At 36.8% G+C, this 20,000-nt stretch overlaps 1 protein-coding gene and 1 long non-coding RNA gene across 3 annotated transcripts in view; one reads left to right on the forward strand and one right to left on the reverse strand.

The window, feature by feature from the left end:
- LOC136849324 (uncharacterized) overlaps positions 1-20,000 on the forward strand; it is a 216,026-nt gene that overhangs the window by 105,697 nt on the left and 90,329 nt on the right. For both annotated transcript variants that reach the window (XR_010856291.1, XR_010856290.1), the window contains one exon: positions 14,192-14,250. This is a non-coding gene — a long non-coding RNA (uncharacterized lncRNA). The remainder of the gene's footprint in view (positions 1-14,191; positions 14,251-20,000) is intronic.
- LOC136849322 (WAS/WASL-interacting protein family member 1-like) overlaps positions 1-20,000 on the reverse strand; it is a 512,887-nt gene that overhangs the window by 73,910 nt on the left and 418,977 nt on the right. The window lies entirely within an intron of this gene.

Here is a 20,000-nt window from a genome sequence, read left to right on the forward strand (position 1 = left end):
TCTCTCTCTCTCTCTCTCTCTCTCCTGTGGGTGTGCGTGTGGTTTCTAGTGCCGTTGTAACTTCAGTTGCACATTTCAAGTTCTTAATTTATGCCAGCTGTTTTCTTTAAATTCCTGGCTGCTAGTATTTCAGAAACCAGATACGCAGTTGTGTTGGGACTTCCTCCGAGTAGTTACGCCTAAACGCTTGTAACTGGCAGAATTAAATGTATAAGATCGTTTTTACGATTATTATTATTATTATTATTATTATTATTATTATTATTATTATTATTATTATTATTATTCAAAAGATGAACCCTATTCATGTGGAACAAGACCCCCACAGGGGCCATTGACTTGCAGTTCAAGCTTCCAAAGAATATGGTGTTCATTAGGAAGAAGTAAGAGGAGGCAAAGAGAAATAAATAAAGAATATATCTTACTTATTAAAAAATAAAAAAAATAAATTAGTAGATTAATTAACAGATAAAAATGTCTTAAAATACAAGGAGAATACTAGTAGGGTTGTAATGCATTGCATTTTCGCTTGAACTTCTTAAGTTCCAACTGGCAGAATTGAATATGTAAGATCGTTTTAATGATAATAATAATAATAATAATAATAATAATAATAATAATAATAATAAAATAATAATAAATATCCTTTATTTCATAATAATAATAATAATAATAATAATAATAATAATAATAATAATAATAATAATAATAAATATTATCCTTTATTTCAGCTCAGGGCCAAAAACAAGGTATATACAAAGTATAGACAAATCAAAACACGCGATTTAGATGCACGAGTTAAAAAGATAGTGATAGTAATCGACAGTACAAAGCAGTTGCTGATGATAATAGTAATGATAGTATTCATAATAAGAGTGATGATAATAATAATATTGGAATAATAGTAATAGTAAAAATTTTGATAATAATGATAAAAACAGTAGCATGCAATTAATTTTGGAACTACAGACCGTAGAATGCAAAAACAGTAGCATGCAATTAATTTTGGAACCACAGACCGTAGAATGCAAAATCCGAAAAGTGAAGAAAGCAAACCTCAGTAATAATAATAATAATAATAACAATAGTTTCTGCATATTATACTTAATAATTGCAATAATAGAGAACAATTACACACAGCAACTGAGGCCACCACTGTGTGTAAAAAGATGTTTCATTAACCCATCTTTCCCACATTTTAGATCTTCTTGCTTCACAACAGCGAGAGTTGTGACTGACTTATTTTGCCCTGAATGAACGAGGAACAATAACAACCTTGTTATTTCCCACAAATCTCCACTCGTCTCCAGCCTCCCTTTTCATAATTCCCACCAAAATAGGTTCGGGCCCTCCAATTCTTCTGGTGGCCTCAGGGACCGCGTGACGTCATCACCAGCTGTCCTCCCGGTGCCTGTGCGAAGGACGTGTAGAAGACATCTTACATCTCCCTTTCATCATCATATCTGCTTTTAGAACTTTATTTAGTTCCTTTATGGTGTCATTTTATCACCATATTCTGCCTTATGATTCCAGATATTGTTCTTAATTTTTTATCCTTTTTGTTTTTCGTCTTCACTGATTATTTTGAAGGTAAAAACAAACAAAAATTGCTTTACTGGGCAAATGCACTTCATTTTTTTTCTCTCAGGTTTTTGGGATCATTAAGAGAGAGAGAGAGAGAGAGAGAGAGAGAGAGAGAGAGAAAAGCAATATTGCTCGTATTGAAATTGCATGGTATCTTTTTTTAGACCAGGTAGATAATTGTTATAAGGGATTTCGATTATATATATATATATATATATATATATATATATATATATATATATATATATATATATATATATATATATATATATATATGTATATATATATCTATATATATGTGTGTATGTATGTATGTATGTATGCGTATGCATGTATACAACAGCAAAGTGACAACTGTCGCCTATCTCTTACACACGATACCGTCTTCCATGAGAGTAACAAATTGACGCGAACGATTCCCGCGTTTTAATGATACCACCTGCAACAAACAATTCCTGCAGCAGTCGTAATAATTTCGCCAGCAACGCGAATTAACCTCACGGTCACTTCATATTTAACGGTGCCGTTAAAACGTCCATAAACTATATCCTGAACGGCGATCCACACGTTCTGCCATATTTAGACCCCCTCCGGAGCCTCTCATGTTTATTGCTGCATTGCATTAAAGCCGTTTCCCCCGATATCCATAGTTCCATTTGCGGTGCTTTGTTTAATTGCGAAAGTATTGTGAAACTACCTTACATCTTTAATTGAATGGTTGTGTGTGGATGAGTCTGTCCAAGGTTGATGGCATGTTGTTGCAAGCAAGCAAGCAAGCAACGCACTTACGCACATACAAATATATATATATATAAATATATATATATATATATATATATATATATATATATATATATATATATATATATATATATATATATATATATTTCTGGCTCACATCAGGATCGAACTCTGGTCTTTCAAATGAAAGACCAGACCGCTGCGAGTCAGAAATTTATTACTGTTCCACACGTGGTTGTATTTTGATTATTTCTCTCTCTCTCTCTCTCTCTCTCTCTCTCTCTCTCTCTCTCTCTCTCTCTCTCTCTCTCTCTCTCTCTCTCTAAAATATTGGACATTCCTTTTATTCGGTGAATTTGTAGAACAGGATTGTATGTTGTTCTTCATTTTCAATGTATTTTTTAAGATACATCGTCCATAACTTTTTTAAGATACATCATCCATTACTTTTTTAAGATACATCGTCCGTAGCCTTTTAAGATACATCGTCCATAAATCTCCCCTTCCTTTATCGTGTTTCTCGTTGCTCTATTCCCAGTGCTTGGTGACAGCCATTTTGTTTTGGTTAATTATCATTCCTGTACCAAACTTTGGAACGAATACATGAACACTAAAGAAATACCTCCTATTATCATCTTTTTTTTTTTGTCTCATGGAGTTTGCCCAAACAATTAAACAAGAATTGTAATTAACCTTACCCTCGGAGGTACGGCCATCTTTCTTGTCTTCTCGGATAATCCGTATTTAATGAAAATAATTAGAGTTGACCCTGAGGGGGTCATTCCTTGACTTCTCGCTCGTGGGCGTAGATTACTTCTCGCATCCGGCGCCGTGGGCGTCTAACTTGACATTGATATACCTCGATGCCAAAGGTTCATTCTTCCCTGACTGTCGTTGACTTGTTTTCAACAGGTTTGTGATGTGGATGCGATAAGTTGCCGACATGTTTGCTACGTGTTTTTGCCCTTGTTTGGAAACACTTAACTTTATTTGACACAAAACTGTAGCTCGAGGAACCAGCAGTATAATATACCTGTCTCCACTGACTTGTTTTCAACAGGTTGGCGATGTGGATGCGATAAGTTTCCGACATGTTTGCGACATGTTTTTGCTGTTGTCTGGAGGAATTTAACCTTATTTGACACAAAACGGTAGCTCGAGGAACCAGTAGGGAGGAGACCTTTCTGAGGGCAGTAGCGTTGAAAGTCACATCAATCTTTCCTAGAGAGTGACCCCCAAGGGTTTTAACCCGGTATGTATCTACCTTTGTGGCGTGTTTAGTACAAGCCCATTGGGGATTGCCGTGACAACATAAACAAAAGACTGTAAACATCATAAAGGTAATGACCCCAAAGAAATATTAGTCGTAGATAACGACCCCCAGAAAACACTTGGGGGTCACTATCTAGGAAAGATCCGTTACAGCCGTTTCCACAGCATTTAGTTTGTATAGAGCAGTGGTTCTCAGTCTTTTTTTTAGTGATGGCACCCTAACTAATGTAATCATTACCGAGGCACCCCTTCTTCAACATCCTACCATATCTCATGAATTAACTCCTCATTTAATGAATAAAATTATTATCCATACTCAAACCAAACTCAGCACACCGTACATGCAGAAATATACTGTACAAGCAAAGAGCATATCAGAAGAATTAGATAAACATAATTAGAGTAGACACACTGATAATAATTATATGAAGACTTTTGCAAACTTTTTTTTTTTACAAATGGTCATTGAGGTAATCTAACCAAGACAAAGTGCAGGACAGTCTTGCGGCACAACTAGGCACTGTCTGTGACACCCCAGGGTACCACGGCACCCAGTTTGATCACTGATGTAGAATCTTCTCTATTCGTCTTGCAATCCTCTTTTCATCAGCATGTAGCTGGTATATCGAGTTTCCCAAGGACAGTGAGATATATAGACGTACCTCTTCTGTGAAACGTGAGAAAAGACTCAGGGATAGTTTAATTAAACAAATGCTTTTCTCACGTCAGCAAAACAATAATTCAGGACTGACGGTAAATAACAAGAGGTTATCTTTCAGCCTTTCAATCCGGAGAGTGATTGAGTGTGTGAAGGGAAACGTGCATTGAAAGTATATGAACTCAATGTTTCTGACGCAATTGCAGTGATTGCTATCTAGGAGAAGATTCATTCGGTTTACCAAGGTTTAGGCTGCGGAGGCCTCTCGCTAAATGTCAGCCAGTGTAGCTGTAATAGTTTGCTCTCTCTCTCTCTCTCTCTCTCTCTCTCTCTCTCTCTCTCTCTCTCTCTCTCTCTCTCTTGTTAGGACTTCTCTCTCTCTCTCTTTCCTGGTAGGACTTCTCTCTCTCTCTCTCTCTCTCTCTCTCTCTCTCTCTCTCTCTCTCTCTCTCTCTCTCTTAGGATTCTCTCTTTCTCTGTTAGTATTCCACCTACAAAGCATAGAGAGAGAAAGAGAGAGAATCCTAACTGGAAGAGAGAGAGAGAGAGAGAGAGAGAGAGAAGTAAGCAAGCATCAGCAAGCAAGCAAGCAAGCAAGCAAGCAAGCAAGCAAGCAAGCAGCAGCCCATCAACAGCGCTTCGAAACAAGGCGAAAAGAAAGACAGAAAGAAAAAAGAAGAGAGAGAGAGAGAGAGAGAGAGAGGGATTGCAACGGATGGGCCTGGCCGGCAAAAAGTAATCAGCGTCCTGTAAAGCTTTAGCATACCTGCGTGTAAATCGCCGCTTGGGTGCCATTTATTGCTTTTAAATTGAAGTCCAAATGAATTTAATGTAATCAGCGATGCGTAGCCAGGGTATTAGGCCATCGGCTGTTCATCCCTGATGACGTGAAATCCACGGGGCAGGGGAAATGGATCGCCCGAATTAGAGGGAAAAGTGGCTCGCAAAGTGAGTCATTTACATTTTCGCCTGTGAGGATTCTTTTTTTTTTTATCCTTTTTTTTTCTAAGTGACTAAAAGTGAGTCATTTACATTTATGCCTGTGAGGATTCTTTTATCCTTTTTTCTTTTTTTAAGTGACAAAAAGTGAGTCTTACGTTTTTTCCAGTGGGGATTTTTTTATCCTCTTTTTTTTTTTTTTGCTCTCTGACTCGAAAATTGACTAGGAAAGTGGCTCGAAAAGCGAGTCATTTACATTTTCGCCTATGAGGATTTTTTTTCCTTTTTCCCCTTTTTTTGCTCTCTGACTCGAGAAGTGACAAGGAAAGTGGCTCGAAAAGTGAGTCATTTACATTCTCTCATGTGTGGATTTTTTTTTTCTTTTTTCTTTTTTTGTGCTCCCTAAGTGACTCGAAAAGTGAGAAACAAGGTTATATAAACACATACACACTCAGAGAGAGAGAGAGAGGGGGGGGGAAGCAAGGGTTTATAACACTCTCATACTTAGAGAGAGAGAAAGAGAGACAAAAGCAAGGGTTTGAACACTCAGAGAGAGAGAGAGAGAGAGAGAGAGAGAGAGAGAGAGAGAGAGAGAGAGAGAGAGAGAGACAGACAGACAGACAGAGACAGAGAAAAGCAAGGGTTTATAAACAAACTCACACTTAGAGAGAGAGAGAGAGAGAGAGAGAGAGAGAAGCAAGGGTTTATAAACACAAAGAGAGAGAGAGAGAGAGAGAGAGAAGAAAAGAGAGAGAGAAACAAAGGTTTATAAACACTCACGCTGAGAGAGAGAGAGAGAGAGAGAGAGAGAGAGAGAGAGAGAGAGAGAGAGAAACAGGAGCATACAAACACGCTCATAGCTGTTCATTTCATTGACAATAATAACCTGTATTGTACGGGTACAGAAGATAACGGCTACGTCATAAATAAATCTTTAGTCGCAGATATGAATGATGATGCATCTTTGATTAACCCGGAGGTGGACTGCCAAATTATACGTAGACGAGCATTCTGAAATATGTCGCAGTGATGACGTGGCAATTAGACTGTCAACATTAAAGCCTTCGTAATTACGCTGCCACATAATTTCCCAAAATTAGATATTTCATAAACTTATATTTGGTACCAAAGAACAAAGGTTTAATATGTTCATGTATTTTTAGTTTTCTGTAAAAGAAAGCTATTGTGACGACTTTGTCTGTCCGTCCGTACTTTTTTCTGTCCGCACTTTTTCTGTCCGCCCTCAGATCTTAAAAACTACTGAGGCTAGAGGGCTGCAAATTGGTATGTTGATCATCCACCCTCCAGTCATCAAACATACCAGATTGCAGCCCTCTAGCCTCAGTAGTTTTTATTTTATTTAAGATTAAAGTAAGTCATAATCGTGCTTCTGGCAACGATATAGGCCAGGCTACCACCAGGCTGTGGTTGAAGTTTCATGAGCCGCGGCTCATACAGCATTGTGCCGAAAATAGATATATTTTGGGTCGCCTTGATCATACGATATACAGAAAACTCGATTGCGCCGAAGAAACTTCGACCGCATTTTTTACTTGTTTGTTTTCTGTGATATAATTTTGAATTCACTCAGCGACAGGAATGTATCGTATATCTCTCTCTCTCTCTCTCTCTCTCTCTCTCTCTCTGGCGTCTTCAACTCTGTAAAATGCCATTTTCTGTTCGCATCACATTCCGTTTTCTGGTGCGTATTTCTCTTTTCCGAGATTGTGACTTTTTTTTTTTTATCTTCCCCCGTCTCAGAATTCAAAAGAAATTAATAGTGAAATGCAAAATCTCTCTCTCTCTCTCTCTCTCTCTCTCTCTCTCTCTCTCTCTGGGACAGGAATTCAAATTTCCTTCAGAATACTCGCTTTACGATTGAACCAATCATCGCTCAGAGTTTCGGGGGAAGAGAAAACGTTGCTCGTTCATGCCTGCCAGCAATTGAACCAATCACGTTCGTCGTTACAACCCACCTAGGGTCCTCTCTCTCTCTCTCTCTCTCTCTCTCTCTCTCTCTCTCCACCCTTCTGTCGTAAACTGAACCAATCATATACACGTTAACAGTTAAGAAAGTTTTAATATCATCCGCGTTGTCATCTTGATGCTGATGAGTTTTTTTTATCTTTTCCTTTCGTCTGTGTTTTTTTTTGTCTGATTTTATATAAATATATTTTTCAAGTGTTTATTGATCTTTCGAACCAGATGCAATTGGATGTCAATATTCTTTGTTTAAACTCAAACAGTTTGAACACATACAACAAACTTGACCAGAGATTTGCCGTCCTGGGGACTGAAACCCATTCAGTCCTATTTTAATCCCTTCATTATACATAAATTTTTCACAGCCGGTCAATGTCTACTCGTACGGCTAAATATCCTGTTGTCATTATTCCGGTATGTGAAGCCTCACCATTACAGCAGTGAATAGAACCGGTGACGTCATCTTCGTGTAGATTATTCACTGGGAAAACCTGATTGAAAAGACTAATACAAAATCCTTTTCATCCAGGGAAGTTCTTTCAATATTAACAACCAAAGCTCCGCTTTTGGTGTTCTTGGCTGTTCGTTAAGGTGATCTGTAGAGCCTTCGCGGAACTAAAGCTTATTTTTGTAAAGGTTCCACTAAGTTGAACAATGCTGTTCGTCTCGGCTGTAAGATATAATGGCGAGCAAGTAGGTTGTTATATATGTATATTTGCATATATATATTTTTTTTTTGTTCTACCCCAATTTATTGGGTTAGGATTTACAAGAGAATTTCTTTGGTTGCTACCCAAAGTATAGTTTAGATATCTAATAGATATTTAGTCAATAATAATAATAATAATAATAATAATAATAATAATAATAATAATAATAGTAATAATAATAATAATTTTAGTATTATTATTGTTGTTATTATGATTATTATTATTATTATTATTATTATTATTATTATTTTTTTATTATTATGTTCCGATCATTGCCCAGAGTCCATTTTAGACATTTGTCATAGATATCCAGTCAATAATAATAATAATAATAATAATAATAATAATAATAATAATAATAATAATAATAATACCAAAGTTGTTGTTATTATTATTATTATTATTATTATTATTATTATTATTATATTATTAATCTCTCATTTGGTAGCTGTGGCCTAATGATCTTTCCAACTTTATGTAATTTAATTAACTGGAAGTGTCTCCTTTCTTTAGAGGCATTCAGAAGGAAGGGATAACGGCCCATTGAGACGCCCATACGCTGCTTATGAATAGGGTGTTACATCTCCTGAAGAACGCTATTGACTTAAGGGCGTGTTTCGTAAAAAAAAAAAAAAATTAAATAGAAAGAGGAAAAAAGTTATGATGGTATGGTAGTACAGAAAAACCCACACAAGAAAACCCACCTAAGGGGGAAATAATGGGGCCTCTATTTGAGAGTGACGATGCTATTGAGAAAAAAAAAACTATTGACTTTTTTTTTTATAGAAAGCGAAAAGAGTTATAACATTGTTGTAGCACAAGAAACCCCACCTAAGGGTGAAATAATGGGCTCCCTATTTGAGGGTAACGATACTATTAAAAAAAAAATGGACCAACCTTTTTATTATATTGTAATTTAGATTCCAAACCAGGGTGACGTAGGCGACAACGAATAGGAGAGAAGGATGGAGTTCATCCTCTGGTAGGATATTGCTGAGAGAGAGAGAGAGAGAGCGAAAGCCAGCGTTTTCAAAAAGTGCCTTCTGTTGGGGAATTAATCTCCATTAATCTCAATCAGTAGTAATTGCAAAAAACTGGATCTGTCATTAACATAGCGAGAGAGAGAGAGAGAGAGAGAGAGAGAGAGAGAGAGAGAGAGAGAGAGAGAGAGTCATTCAGCCAATCGGCTCCTGTGTATGAAATTCGCCGTTCTGAATTGATTATTGAAGACTGATCAATGTATATTTTGAATATTTTCAGACTGGGAAAAATGTTTGGTCTGTGCAAACATATAATGCCCTCCCCCTCTCTCTCTCTCTCTCTCTCTCTCTCTCTCTCTCTCTCTCTCTCTCTCTCTCTCTCTCTCTCTCTTTATACTTATTTTCTTAAGCCTTTTGAATTAAAATCTCTAAACCCAAGCAATATAAGGGGCGAAGTCTCCAGCGCCGTTCCTGAAGAAGGCGCAGCAAGCAAGAACGACCCAAATACGCTCTCGCCGTAAAGCCCACATTACCCTACCCTGCCCCGGGGGGGGGGAACATTTAGCGGACCAGATGCGTTCATTTACGGTTTTTCTGGCTCAGCGGTTTAAAGCATAAAGTCGTTTATCCCGATTCCTGGCTGAGCCTTTGTTGCCAAGGTCGTTGCATGCGACTATTGGCTGTGGGTCCATCGGGAGTAGAGTTAAAAGTCGCTTGGTGGCGTCTCGCCCCCCTCCTATGATGAAAGGCCTTGAGAAGTAATAACATATTCGTCTCAATTAATAAACCAACGTCTTGCCTTCTAACAAACATGATCTTTATTCAGAGAGAGAGAGAGAGAGAGAGAGAGAGAGAGAGAGAGAGAGAGAGAGAGAGAGAGCCAACATCTTTAAAAAGGTGACAGTGAATAGGAGAGAGAGAGAGAGAGAGAGAGAGAGAGCGCCAGCATTTCTACAAAGGCGACAGTGAATAGGAAAGATAGAAGGAATTCGTCTCCTGGTAGGTTGGATTAGTCCTCAGATCGTTGCTGAGAGAGAGAGAGAGAGAGAGAGAGAGAGCATCTTAAAAAGCGCCTCCTGTTGGGAAATTAATCTCCATTATTCTCAATCAGTAGTAATTGCAATAAACTAGGATATATCATTAACGCAGAGAGAGAGAGAGAGAGAGAGAGAGAGAGAGAGAGAGAGAGAGAGAGAGAGAGAGGTGCTTAGAGGAGACCTTTTTGAGTAAGTGGCATTATAAACGTGTTGCAAATCAATTTGGTGCCATTTATTGAGTCTGCAAAGCATTCGACCGCCCATGAAAGTTTAATCAGTTGCCTCAAATCTAATGTTTTTATTTTTTCAATTTTATTATTTTTTTTTTACAAGAGCAATGTAGAACATTTTCATTTTATAAATCATTTTTACCCTGTCTGTTACTGACAATATGAGAAGGCGGGCAATTCCTATGAAGAATGACTAATATTTTGAAATTTTTTTTTATTTACTTTCTTGCCGTTTACATATTTTTTTCCATGCATGGATTCGTTTTAAGTAAGGTATCGTTACAATATTAAGCGACAAAGGTATTGTATATTTTAAAGGCAATTGTGAAGTGATATGTATGATTATTGTAGGTAAGGTATCGTATACGGATTCCCAAAGAATATTGTAAAGGGACACATATGATTATTGTTTAGGTAAGGTATCGTTTTAATACTGTTCGTATACTGACTTTCAAAGGTAATTGTGAAGTGACACATGATTATTGTAGGTAAGGTATCGTATACTGATTTCCAAAGGTAATTGTAAAGTGACACACACACGATTATTGCAGTTAAGGCATCGTTTTAATACTCATCGTAAGCTGATTTTTAGAGTAAATTGTAAAGTGACATATAATTAATGTAATCAGAGTATATCGACAATAAAGTTGGTTAAATCTTCAGCTGGAGAGAGAGAGAGAGAGAGAGAGAGAGAGAGAGAGAGAGAGAGAGAGAGAGAGAGAAAAGAAAACACAATGAGACAGTGTCAGCTTCTTGTGAACGCTTGGCCTTAATAATATAAATATATAATCAGTCTTGACGGCAGGTTGGAAAAGCCGTTGATTGGGTTCTGAATTTAAAACCAAGCTATTGGGGGAGGTGCTCAGTGGTAAGCTGTTTAAATCTTCATCCTTTTCATTTGGAGCGTAACACTAAAAGGTTAGATTGATTCTATAAATTATGTATGCCTATATTCTATATAGATAATAAAAAAACAGCTGATTTTGACAGATCGATCCGCCATATTTGAACCAGACGCGACCGAGCTCAAATGAAATATACTCGTACTTTAAAGAAGCAAAAAATTCCAATGGTTTAAAAGAAGGGTAGCCCGAAGCCACGATCATAAATTGCCCAGAATCGTAAATGTAAATGATTTCTTTTTTATTATTATTATTATTTCTTCTGGTAGTTCAGCCAGGGAGAAGTATAAAAAAAAGAGAAGAGAGCGGGACTTGAGCAAACCAGACAAGGGTACGTGAAATCATAAGAAAATACTTCGTAGATCATAAAGATTTCAGTGCTTAGTCGCCTGGGGAATTTTAAAATACGATAGAGAATGATTCTGTTGCAGCTGAAACAAGTAAAACAAGTAAAAAAATGCGCCGAAGTCCCTTAGGCGCAATCGAGTTTTGTGTACAGCCGCTACAGCGTATAATCAAGGCTACCGAAAATAGGTCTATCTTTCGGTGGTCTCGGTATAATGTTATATGTGAATCGCGGCTCATGAAACTTTAACTACCGCCCGGTGGTGGCCTTTCCTATACTCTTGCCAGAAGCACGATTATGGCTAACTTTAACCTTGAATACAATCAAAACTACTGAGGCTAGAGGGCTGTAATTTGGTATGTTTGATGATTGGAGGGTGAATGATCATCATACCAATTTGCAGCCCTCTAGCGGAGAGAGAAAAGTGCGGAGAGAAAAAGTGCGGGCAGGAAAAAGTTCGGACAGGAGAAGTGCAGACAAAAAAAATGCGGACAGAAAAAGTGCGAACAGAAAAAAGTGCGGACAGGAAAAGTGCAGACAAAAAAAGTGCGGACAGAAAAAAGTGCGGACAGAAAAAAGTGCGGACAGAAAAAGTGCGGACAGAAAACGTACAAACAGAAAAAAGTGCGGACAGAAAAAGTGCAGACAGGAAAAAGTGCGGACAGAAAAAAGTGCAGACAGAAAACAGTGCGGACAGAAAAAAGTGCGGACGGACAGACAAAGCCGGCACAAAAGTTGTCTTTAACGGAAAACTAAAACGAGAGTTGGGTATTGAAAGGGGAAGATTGGCGGAATCATGGGGGGGTGGAATTAGAAGAAGGAGAAAGAAACAGATGAAAGGCAGAATATGAGGAGGAAATGAAGACGCTAAGAAGGAGCAGGGGAGCAAGACAAAAATGGAACGGATAAGATGAAATACAAACAGGAGAATGTGAAGGGGGAAGACGAGGAGCAAGAGAGGGAGAATGAAATAACGGTAAAAATGATTCGCTAAATGTTGTAGGAAAATGTAAAGATACCATACGAATGCAGGGAAGGAGAAAAAAGGGTAAAGGAGATAATGAAAGATTAAAGGAGGAGAAAACGAACACCGAAAAGAATGAGAGAAGAAAATCACAAAAGAATATCAGTGCTTTGGAAAAGGGGAAGAGAGAAAAGAATAAAATAGCTAAGTGATTAATAAAAAACGAACGAAAGTAATGAAAAGAGGAGGTACAAGGAGTTACTAAGAATTAAGAAAGAGAAAGATAATCACAAGAAAATCAGTGCTTTTCGAGCTAGCGGAAGAAAGAGAAATTAATAAAATAGCATAGTGATTAGTAAAAAAAAAGAACAGCGAAAAATGATGAAAAGAGGAATACTAATAATTACTAAGAATTAAGCAAGGGAAAGACAACTAAAAAATCGAGTTTTCTGTACAGCCGCTACAGCGTATAATCAAGCCCACCGAAAACAGATCTCTCTTTCGGTGGTCTCGGTACAATGCCATATGAGCCACGGCCCATGAAGCTTTAACCATGGGCCGGTGGTGGCCTGGCCTATATCGTTGCCAGACGCACCATTATGGCTAACTTTAACCTTAAATAAAATTAAAGCTAATGAGGCTAGGGGGCTGAAATTTGGTATGTCTGATGATTGGAGGGTAGATGATCAACATACCAATTTGCAGCCTTCTAACCTCAGTAGTTTTTAAGATCTGAGGGCAGACAGAATAAAGTTCGGGCGGACGGACAGACAAAGCCGGCACAATAGTTTTCTTTTACAGAAAACTAAAATACCCTGAACATGGTGAAAAGAGGAAGCAGCAAGAATAACTAGGAATTAAGAAAGAGAAAGAAAATCATTGGCCTGGCGTGCTTTGAATTTCGCAAGCACGCAATGTCAGTGCTTTACGTACAGCACAGTGATAGTTAACTTGCTTGGAGCAGTGAATCCATTAAAGCACATCATGCAAAGGTTTGCTCATAATGGAATTATCCTCGGGCGAGGCTTCGTAACGGGATATCATTATTCTTGTTCCTGTGTAAATTGTTTATTTTGTTTAAATAATTTAAAATTCATGTGTATATTGTTTATTTCGTTTAAATAATTTAGATTCCGGCAATTCATTCAATAAAGTTTATGTAAAATTTATTGACGTATATAATTTTTTTTTTAATAATTTTGATTGCCAGTAACTCATTAAAGTTAATATAATTTTTTAAATATTAGCATATGACAGCAACTCATTCATTAAAAATAATATAAATTTTTTTAAAATATTAGCATATGATTATTTTGTTAAAATGGCTTTTTATTTCTTATTTCCACCAACTCATTCATTAAAGTAAATATAAAATTTGTTAAAATTGTGGTACATAATTTTATTATTGCCAGCAGCTCATTCATTAAAATTAATAAAAATTTGCAGAAATTGTGGTATATAATTTTTTTGAAATAATTTTTATTGCCAGCAGCTCATTCACGAAAGCTTTTATAAAATTTGTTGACATTGTAGCTTATGATTATTTTATTAAAATAATTTTTTTCCAGCAACTCATTCACAAAATTTTATATAGAAATACTGAAATTGTAGTATACCGTAGAATACTGATACATATAGCATGAAGAGTTTTGCTAAAATTCTGTAGATTTATAACTCCTGTAATTACCACATAAGAAAGGTATCAAGATTCTCCCTCATGACCAATTTGACAAACTTAATAAGCCTTCACTTGAAATAGGAAATCTTTGGTGTATGTATTCCATGTCTGCCATTATATGCATTCAAAGTGTCAGTATCACTTGTCATTGGTATATTATTTTCCAGGACATCTGCTGTGTGTGAGGTTCATCTGAGGATGCGCATCACAGAACCTCCAAATTGAGGTAAGTGTCTGTCCAGTGTTAGCGTAGATAGAATTCAGTATAAAGCCGTTTTGTCACCAAGTCTGGGGATTATATTTAGAGCGCCATTACGTATGAGAATGTGATACGTAATGCATAATATGCATTATTTTATTCTGCTGTAATTTTCACTCGTTTCTGCATTTCTTAAACTGGGATAGTTGGAACGCCTGAAACAATGACTGTTTTACATTTTTTTTGTCACCATTTCAGATGGTATATTCCGATGCCTGTTTTATCTGAGCAGGATAAACTTTGTTTAAATAAAAATAGCCATATAGCTATTATATATATAAATATATATAATATAAAGAAATTATTATTCTAATTTATATATTGTTTTGCAAGACGATAGGTAACACGTCGACGCGAAGTTTTTTCGGAGAGGGGAAATGGTGCTTAGAATATTCCTTAAAGAAAAGAAACCGATTTTCTTTTTTTTTTTTTCAAGGTTTTAGAGCTTTATATATTGTATGTAAGGCTTTTTTGAAATTTATGGTTTTTCCGGGAAAAATGTGAGAACGGCTTAAAGTTTCTCTTTATCTTTTTTTTTTATTTTTATTCATAGAATTTCTCGTTTGGTACATTGCGGAGAAAAATAATAGGTTTTATTTCGTAAAATGTTTCACGTTTTGTAGGTTATATATTTATGATTTATATATATTTGTATATATATAAATTTATATATATATATATATATATATATATATATATATATATATATATATATATATGAATGTATATATACATATATGAATGTATATATATACATAAGTATATATGTATACATATATATACACACACATACATACATATCCTTATACATACACAAACTTTCAGCATAAACGCACTGGATTCAGAGCATAGAGTTAGTTAAGTAAATACGTATTTACACGCGTATACATAACCGAATGTTAATTAGTAAAGCATTTTGCCTGAAGGTAAGAGACATTGCGAAAATGGATGATATATGTACGCATATATGCATGTCGTTCTTGGGTAAAATTTCCATTCCGACGTAAGTGAAATTCGTGAACGGTGGGAATTAGTTAATGACTGCTGACTGGGAGTTCCCATTCCAACGTACGGTTAATTCCCAATTAGGGAGAGTGGAATAAATTTCTTCCTTTGGAACCGTCTGAGGGAGATGCACGCATGACATATGCACATCCATTTGACTCTATTGCCCCCTCTCTCTCTCTCTCTCTCTCTCTCTCTCTCTCTCTCTCTCTCTCTCTCTCTCTCTCTCTCTCTCTCTCTCGTTCAAGACACGGCTGCTGGCTGTGTCTCAGTAAATTTTCTCGTCATAGGAACGTGGTTTGTGGGTAGATTTTCATAATTCACATGGAATGTGGGAGTTATAATAATATATATATATATATATATATATATATATATATATATATATATATATATATATATATATATATATAAATCAGTCGCAGTCTTTTTAAATGAACATTTGCCATGGCGCATTTCATTTCCATTACTTCACCCTACCCACACATCAAGCAGCATCTCATCTTTCAAATTGAATTTTGTAAACGGAAGAAGAAGGAGAAGAAGAAGAAAAAGAAGAAGAAGAGAGACGTTTCATCATTCATTCGTCCTCCTCCTCTTCCTCCTGTATTAAAATAATTGGCAAAGTTTCCCCCCCTTCCAATGGCAGGCCAAGAAACCCTCAAAAAAAAATAATAAAAGACAGAAAACACCAAACATTTCAATTTAAAAAAAAGCAAGGCTTCTCAGAGCGGAAGGGAGAACCATTTAAAAGCAATCTCGTTAATGGAAGCTCTCTCTCTCTCTCTCTCTTGGTATAAACTATGATGTAGAGGTTCGCCTCTGCAAGACTTCTGTTTATTGATAACTTTCAGGTATGTGTGTATATATATAATATGTGTATATATATATATATGTTTGTGTATGTATGTATGTATGTGTGTGTATATATATATGTGTGTATATATATATGTATATGTGTGTGTGTATAATATATACGAAATATATATACTATCTTATATAGGTCACCTCATGCGGTGAGCTGTAGGCATTACTTAAGGTTCTTTGCAGTGTGCCTTCGGCACCTAGTTGCAACCCCTTTCGTGCCTTTTACTGAACCTCCTTCCGTATTCTCTTTCTTCCATCTTACTTTCCACCCTCTCCGAACTGTTGATTCATAGTGCAACTGCGGGTTTTCCTCCTGTTACACCTTTCAGACCTTTTTAATCTCAATTTCCGTTTCAGCGCTGAATGATCTCATAGGTCCCAGTGCTTGGCCTTTGGCCTAAATTCTATATTCACTTCAAATTAAATTCAAGGAAGAATTTAACTGTGGGAAGATTATCTGGTTCGAATTTATGGTAATATGTTTAGAGGGAGTTATTCGTTTTAATGATGGCTATGAGTTTCAAGGCGATAAATAAATATTTTCAAAGGCATTGCAGATATAACATATGGTAAATTCCCCTCCCTTGACATGTTTTTTCCTATTTTTGTAGAATATATTAAGGAAGTACAGTATCTTTGCCTAAACATTGAGAGAGAGAGAGAGAGAGAGAGAGAGAGAGAGAGAGAGAGAGAGAGAGAGAGAGAGAGAGAGAGAGAGAGTACTGGCCTCCATGAGTAGAATCAGGTCTAACAGTGGCTTTCTTGAGAGAGAGAGAGAGAGTGCTGTTTTCCATGGGTATAGAAGTTCAGGTCTAACAATGGCTTTCTTGAGAGAGAGAGAGAGAGAGAGAGAGAGAGAGAGAGAGAGAGTACTGGCCTCCCTGAGTAGAAGTTCAGGTCTAACAGTGGCTTTCTTGAGAGAGAGAGAGAGATCGCTAATTAGGTAATGTAATTACGGTAGAAAGGAGGGAATGAAATCACACCCATGGACTGTATAGGCGTCTGGTTTCGTCAGTGTTGATCATTTTAGTTTTCTGAAAAGAAAAAAAAAACTATTGAGATGGCTTTGTCTGTTCGTCCGCACTTTTTTCTGTCCGCCCTCAGATCTTAAAAACTACTTAGGGTAGAGGGCTGCAAAATGGTATGTTGATCATCCACCTTCCAATCATCAAGCATACCAAATTGCAGCCCTCTAGCCTCAGTAGTTTTAGCCATAATCGTGCTTCTGGCAATGATATAGGATAGGCCACCATCGGGCAGTGGTTAAAATTTCTTTTCCACTGCGGCTCATACAACATTATACCGAGACCACCGAAAGATAGATCTATTTTAGATGTCCTTGATTATACGAGGGACAGAAAACTCGATTTCGCCGAAGAAACTTAGGCGCATTTTTTACTTGTCATTGAAACGAGTTCAGTATAAGAGAGGTAAAATTCCCATTCTTGAATATCAAACTTTTTTAAGGTTTTATTAAGATTTATAGTTTAATAGATGAATTTTTGGCATTATCTGCCATTTTTTATTTTATGGAACATGAGTATTTATTTGAATGACAGTTTGCTTCATTGGAATGGAATAGAATATAAAATTTAGGCCGAAGGCCAAGCACTGGGACCTATGAGGTCATTTTGCGCTGAAATAGGAAACTGAGAGTAAATAATTTTGAAAGGTGTAACAGGAGGAAAACCTCGCAGTTGCACTATGAAATAATTGTTAGGAGAGGGTGGACTGTAAGATGGAAGAAAGAAAATATGGATGGAGGTACAGTAAAAGTAATGAAAAGGGTTCCAGTTAGGTGCCGAAGGGACGCTGCAAAGAACCTTAAGCAATGCGTACAGTGCACCGCGCGAGTTTTACTGACGGCACCAGGGCCAGTTATATATTCAAGATTACCAGTTTTTGAAAAATGTTCATACAAGAAAAATGAAGATTCCAGGTTTTTATAATCTTTGGAGCAACCACTTCTCAGAGAGAGAGAGAGAGAGAGAGAGAGAGAGAGAGAGAGAGAGAGAGAGAGAGAGAGAGAGAGAGTACCACTTTTTGAAAAATGTTCATTTAAGAAAAATGAAGATTCCAGGTTTTCTTAATTTTGGGAGCAACCACTTCTGAGAGAGAGAGAGAGAGAGAGAGAGAGAGAGAGAGAGAGAGAGAGAGAGAGAGAGAGAGTACCACTTTTTGAAAAATGTTCATACAGGAAAAATGAAGATTCCAGGTTTTCTTAATTTTGGGAGCAACCACTTCTCTCAGAGAGAGAGAGAGAGAGAGAGAGAGAGAGAGAGAGAGAGAGAGAGAGAGAGAGAGAGAGAGAGAGAGCGAGAAAGTACCACTTTTTGAAAAATGTTCATACAAGAAATATGAAGATTCCAGGTTTTCTTAATCTTCCGAGCAACCACTTCCCACAGAGAGAGAGAGAGAGAGAGAGAGAGAGAGTGGAATTAAGTTTTATCCAGAGGGTAAAGCAAACAGACATATTTAAGTCTGTCGATTTGACGAGCCGACGAGAGGAAAAAAATTATTTCGAGAGGCCGAACTCCGCCTCCTGCATTTTATAAGAAAAAAAAAAAGGAAAACCTGAGCTCACTTGAGGAAACTCGGATCTCTTTGTAGCTCGAAAAAAGCTCCTCACTTCAGCCGAAACAGAAAAAAAAAAATCAAATTAGCTCCTGGGCGGCTTTGCCTTATCGTCAGAACGAAGCGGGTAATTAACTTGCTTTTAGATTCAGGTATTTCTTTATGTGTCTCGCTCCCTCTTCCTCTCTCTCTCTCTCCTCTCTAAGCAAATGGACTTTATATATATATATATATATATATATATATATATATATATATATATATATATATATATATATATATATATATATATATATATATATTGTATATAACATGTTGCTGCTCCAGAAATAATATTAACACAATGGCCATTACTACAGTTACATTTAAATTTCTGTATCAGGGATGAACCCTATGTGCAGACAACTTCAACACTTCAACAGTATTGGAAGCTATATACGACTACATGCAAGGCTCATCATTAGCTTGTTGAATCCCCTACACCCACGAAGCCACTCACCTATTTTTGCAGTTACTCTCGATCTACCTAGTTATTGAGGCCCATCCAGTCCAATATTTCTTTCACCCGCCTCTGATTTATCGATTATCACGCTTTATTTTTTTTCTTAATCCCTAATCGCTCCTTCCGGAAAGATATTAAACAATCATTTTTATACCAAACCATTCACTCTCCCGTCTACAACTTTTCTTCTGTAAAATGCAATATACTATATACTCGACACCTAGAACAATAATGTCTTAGTATCGATTTCGCCACATATAACCTTTTTCTTTTGACTTTCTAATGTCTCTCATGTATATATCTCGTATAATACCAGTCTCGCATACCTTATCTTTTGAATTAGTGTTGAAGTATGTATTCTGTGTATTTGTATGTTCGTGTGTCTGTGTGTGGTCACGAATTCCTTTTATGTTCAAGCAAGAAGATTTATGAAGCTCTGAGTAGCGAGAGTGAATTATGCGACAGCACTTCAAAGGGGAATCAGGCGCCTTTAAGATTCGGTACGAAGCAGGAATTACGATCCAGGAGCATTACTCTTGGAGTGCCTCGCGGAATGAATCATCATATTGTGACACTTGACGGCACCCTGTTTCTATTCTCGGCGTTCCTGTTGTACTGACCTGTTATCAGCAACGTTCTGTGTGGGTATTGTTTCAGATGAATTTTTCGCTTTTTAGTTTTCTGCAAAGGAAAACTATTGAGATAGCTATTTGCCTGTCCGTCCGCCCTCAGATCTTTAAAAGCTACTGATGCTATATGGCTGCAAATT

The sequence above is a fragment of the Macrobrachium rosenbergii genome, chromosome 20 (genome assembly GCF_040412425.1).
Source record: "Macrobrachium rosenbergii isolate ZJJX-2024 chromosome 20, ASM4041242v1, whole genome shotgun sequence".
NCBI lineage: Eukaryota > Metazoa > Arthropoda > Malacostraca > Decapoda > Palaemonidae > Macrobrachium > Macrobrachium rosenbergii.